The following is a 5,526-nucleotide window of genomic DNA, read 5'->3' on the forward strand; positions in this document are numbered from 1 at the left end:
GGCCGTGCCCAGCGTTGTTGCTGGCAGTTTTTAGTTTTCCAAGTTACAGAAGGCTGACCACGGGGCCGCGTCGGTGCAACACGGGGCCGTGTCCAACTCTCCAGTAACTGGGATTTGGAAAACAATCACTGTAACTCCGACCACGGGCCGTGTTCACTGAACACGGGGCCGTGGTGAACCTTCTGACCAGCACTCTTTTTTGTTTTTATTGCAGGACTTGGAACCAGACGCCACCCCTACGTAGTGCATGAGCTCCAGTTCTAATAAGGACATAAAAGAACCTTTAGAAGAACCCAAACGCTTTCTCAGAAAAAGACTAAAATCCAAAAACCAAGAGAAGGTTTCGGGAAATCCACTTCCAATGGCGGACCAACGTACCCTCATGGATTATCTACGACCCACCGTAGGTAATCTCGGCGCCGCTATCAATGCACCGAATGTTGAAGCCAATAACTTCGAACTTCGGCCGCATTTGATACAAATGCTTCAAAACTCCGCAACCTTTCATGGGCTTGTGGACGAGGATCCCCATCTACATATTACTAATTTCTTAAAAATATGTGATACTTTTCGGATCAATTGAGCATCAAATGACGCCATCCGCCTCTGAATGTTTCCTTTTTCACTAAAAGACCGAGCAAAAGCTTGGCTTAACGCCCTCCCAGCTGGATCGGTAAACACCTGGGATGAACTAGCCCAAAAATTTTTATATAAGTATTTCCCTCCCGCTAAAACGGCTAAATTAATGACTGAAATTAATACATATTCACAAGAGGACGGGGAATCCTTTTATGAAACTTGGGAAAGGTTCAAGGAGCTATTGCGAAAGTGTCCACATCACGGCCTTGCGATATGGCAACAAGTATCCACTTTCTATAATGGGTTGTTGCCACACACAAAGCAGACACTTGACTCTAGCTCCGGGGGACTTTTAGGTAATCGCCGCCCGCATGAAATATATAATCAAATTGAGGAAATTGCTCAAACCAATTTTCAGTGGCACACTCCCTGAGGCAATAAATCTATTGCCCCGGGCGCCCATAAGGTTGATGAAAGCACTTCTTTACAAGCCCAAATTGAGGCCCTTTCTTCGAAAATACAAAATTGGAAATGACAAAAACAGTCTCGGTTATGGCTTGTGAAGGGTGTGCTGGGCCACATGAAAATTGGAGTTGTATGAAAGAAATAAACGATCAACAAGAGTCGGTAAGCTACATTGATAATAGACCTAGGCCGTCGGGTCCTCCAACGGGCACCTACAACCAAGGATGGCGAAATCACCCTAACCTTGGTTGGAGAGAACCCGACAATAGTAGTAACCAACAAAACCAACGAACAAACTTTCAACAACCAAGAAATGAGTCATAAAATTTCCTTCAACAACAAGGTGGACGAGAAAGGCTTGAAGATACTATATCTCGCCTCATCTCCGACACTGAAAAGAAAAACTCGGAAAGGTTTCTACAATTAGAATCAAATTTTAGAAATCAACAAGCTAGTATTCAAAACATAGAAAAACAAATAAGTCAACTAGCCCAAAATTTTTCCGAGAGACCACAAGGTGCATTACCAAGCAATACCGAAACAAAACCAAAAGCGCAAGTTCATCTCATCACATTATGAAACCGCACCGTTGGTCCTACGGAAGTGTCGCCGCCTACCGAGGAGACTATACCGCCACCTCTACAAGAGAAGGGTTCCCCTCCATCACCATAGCCTACCAAGGTTCCTCGAGTTCCGTACCCCGGTAGGTTAATCCGTCAAAAGACCAATGAGCAATTTGCAAAATTCGAAAGTCTACTAAAACAATTGCATGTCAACATTCCTTTTATTGATGTCCTAACCCAAATGCCCAAATACTCTAAGTTTATGAGGGACTTCCTCACTCATAAAAAGAAAATTGAAACTTTGCAATTAGTTAACTTAGGCGAAGAATGCTCTGCCCTCGTACTCAACAAACTCCCCCAAAAGAAAATCGATCCCAAAAGCTTCACGATTCCTTGCTCGATCGGGGACTCCCCCGTTCGTAATGCACTAGCCGACCTTGGGGCTAGCATTAACCTCATGCCCTCATCAATGTTCAAAAGACTCGGCCTAGGAACAACGAGTCCTACAAAAATGAGCATACAACTTGCTGATCGATCCGTCAAATTCCTGCAAGGTGTCATCGAAAATCTCCTAGTCAAGGTAAAAAAATTTGTCTACCCGGCCGACTTTGTCATACTCGATATGGAAGAAGACACCGAAGTCCCCCTCATACTAGGGAGACCATTTCTCGCCACCGCACAGGCAGTGGTAGACATGAATGACGGGACGCTCACCTTAAGGCACGGGGATGATGAAGTAAAGTTCGGGGTTGGGAAGAGAATAGAGGACGACGAGCCGGTCAACTACATGAAGGTTATTGATTCGAGTTTGGATGCTGCTCTCCGACGGTGCAACATGGGATGCAAAACATCCCACTCAGAAAATATATAACCTCACCTTGGGTCTAGCCAAGGACCCTTATAAACGTGGCGCACCACGGATGCATTCCGCGGAACTATCTTTAGTTTAGTTTAATCTTTTAGTTTTAATTTGCAGGAAGAAAACACACTCATGGTGGTAAAGGATGATAAGGGAAACGAGAAACATGGCTCCATGCACAAGAACAAGGCCATCCGACATCAATTTCTCCATTACAGTAGGTCAGCACGGGCCGTGCCCAGCCAACACGGCCCCGTGCTGAACACCCTGCAGAAAAATGCCCGGTCCAGGTAACTGGACACGGGCCGTGTTCACCGGACACGCCCCCGTGTCCAGGCTTCTGTTTCTTTTCTTTAATTATCGTTACTGGCACCTGAACACGGGGCCGTGCCCGGTCACCACGGGGTCGTGTCCAGACTGCCAGTAACATAAATTTTTGCTTTTAACACCATGTCACACATTCAATCAACCTAAAAATTTATTTTTGGGACACATTGAGGACAATGTGTAATTTATGTGGGGGGGATGCTAAAACCTTGAATTTTGCGAGTCCTAATAACAAGCCTTACACAAAACTCTATTGGAACCGCTAATCACCCCAAATTTTTTCAAAAATTTTTTTATTTTTTTTACTTGTCTATAGCTTAAGTTGGGAATTCTAAGACTAATAAGGTTATATTTTTACAAATTTACAACCGATAGCGTCGTGATAAAAAGAACCAACATAAGAAAATTATGAAACGGCATGACAAGCTTAGTTAAAATTCGATTATTTATACTTGATCACATAAAAAAAACCCATTCCCACAAAAGTGAGTTTTGAGCCTTTATTGAGCATACAAATATACATCTTTACGCTAAATGCCCATTTTTCGTTTCTTGTGTGAATAGCCGCTTGGTTCTTACGACTCTAGAACTTGCCACGACAATTCATTCCCGGTCCTTACCAACTTAAACCCAAGTAAGTAAATGATGGAGGCATTAGGACTAACCCTTTTTCTTTCAAAACCATTATTTTTTTTTTCTTTTCACCTACCCAAAAACTCCCCCTAGTTAACCCCTTTGAGCCTAAACCTTTTCATTTCTTAACCCAAAACCCTTTTTACCCACCAAAAACCCTTTTTATTTTTACCCTTTATTTTAGTAACAAGCTCGGTTTTCGTGTGACTAAAAAAAAAGAGAGAATTTTACAATGAAGTTAGAAATAAACAAACAAAGCTCCTAAAACAAAAGCTTGTTTGAAGAAATACTTCATTGAGAATAAAAAGTCACTAAAACAAAATGTTTTATGAAAACCGACGCTTTTTACGATTTTCGCCCTTTTCTACTAACCACTAACCCAACTACCCACCTTTAGCCCAAGCCTTTACCCAAAAAAGTCCTCTTGATATTTACAAAGGTAAAAAGTTAAAAAGGAGGAGGATTGATTGCTTGGCAAGCCTATGGTAGGAATAAGTTCCATGCCGCTCTCGAGTGATTCACTAAAAAAGACACCTTCGGCCGAGTGTGAGTGATTTCTCCCGTGAGGTATGTGAACTTGTATATAAATGGAATTGTAAAAAGGCATGCTATGCCCAAATAAGTAATTTCTCTTATGAAACATTCTAAATAAATTATAACGAATAGGATTGTAAATAAATAAAAATAAAACCCAATAAAGATCTTGGATTCCCTACACTCTATGACAAGCCAAAACCTTCTCTTCTACCCGTTCCATTTGGGAGTGTAAGCCACATATTAAAGAGTTTTGCTTGAGGACAAGCAAAAATTCAAGTGTGGGGATATTTGATGTGTGTAAAATGCAACATATAAATTACATCAAATGAGGCATAAAACTAACCGTTTTTAAGTACTAATGTTGGAAAAAGAGTGCTTTTGTCTTCCTTTTGTATTTTCAGGATTAAATGAGCTCAAATTAACAAAAGAAGCAAAAAGGCAGCTAAATCTAACATAAATACAAGAAAAGGAACATAAGTGGATTGCCCGACCCCTCGACAGCATCCTCCCAAGCAAAACAGAGAAGGCAGAAGAATGAACACGCCCCGTGCTCAGCCAGCACGGGGCCGTGCCCAAGAAGCAGCAGATAAGACAAACCTATAGAAGCTTCTATTGCCCACCACGGGTCCGTGCCCAGTGAACACGGGGCCGTGGCGAAAGTACTGCAGGCGCATTAATTGTAATTACGAATTATAATTAATGAGGAGAGAGATTGTCAGACGGGCACGGGGCCGTGTCCAGCGGACACGGGGCCGTGCCCAGGCTTCTGTTCAGCCTATAAATAGGAGTGCTTGGTTTCATTGCAACTCATCCCTTGGCACACCACCTCTCTCACACTTCATCCACCACCCACCACCATCACAACACCATCATCCACACCCATCATCCATTGTCCATCATAGAGTGTGTGAGTCGTCTCGGGATCCAAGATTGATCGTAAGAGTTCTTGACAATCAAGGCCATGTTTGCCTAAGTCTCTTACATCACTTGGTGAAGACAAGTGTTTAGTATAATACTTTTTATTTTTAATTTTTTGCACTTTTTATTTGGTTTTGTATTAATGACTTTAATAACTAGTTACTAATGTTGAAGGTGATTCTTCCTTATCGTTTGTCTGTGGTGTCTTGGCATTATTTTACTGTCTATATAAAATAAAAGATTTTCACCATTCATATCTCCACGGTCTATATGGAGGTATGTTGGCTACCTGGTCGGGGGTTAAGGGAACGGTTTGGTAAGGGTCTTGCCCTTGTTCAGCGTTTAGAGGTCCTGCAAGGGACCTGGGTCAAATTTAGTAGGATCTCCTTCAATACCCAAATGTATTGGATGGCGGGGATCCAAACTCTTTGACCCCCTCATAATTTAACTACTATTAATACTATAACCCGGCTATTTAGGACTGTATCCCTGCTGACTCAGACAACTTAGTCGAGGGTAACGTCACCTCCAAAAGAGGGGCCTACCATAATTTGCATTAATAACTTAATTCATTATCTTACAATAATCCGACCCTTTAGGATTGTATCCTTGCTGACTCAAACTACTGGGTTGAGGGTAACGTCG

At 42.3% G+C, this 5,526-nt stretch overlaps 1 non-coding gene across 1 annotated transcript; it reads right to left on the bottom strand.

The window, feature by feature from the left end:
• Positions 1–739: 739 nt before the first annotated feature.
• LOC118488593 lies at positions 740–846 on the bottom strand. The gene has a single exon (XR_004885137.1). It is a non-coding gene; the product is annotated as a small nucleolar RNA R71 (small nucleolar RNA).
• Between the last annotated feature and the right edge of the window lie 4,680 nt (positions 847–5,526).

Source organism: Helianthus annuus, chromosome 16 (assembly GCF_002127325.2).
Source record: "Helianthus annuus cultivar XRQ/B chromosome 16, HanXRQr2.0-SUNRISE, whole genome shotgun sequence".
NCBI classification, from domain to species: Eukaryota; Viridiplantae; Streptophyta; class Magnoliopsida; order Asterales; family Asteraceae; genus Helianthus; species Helianthus annuus.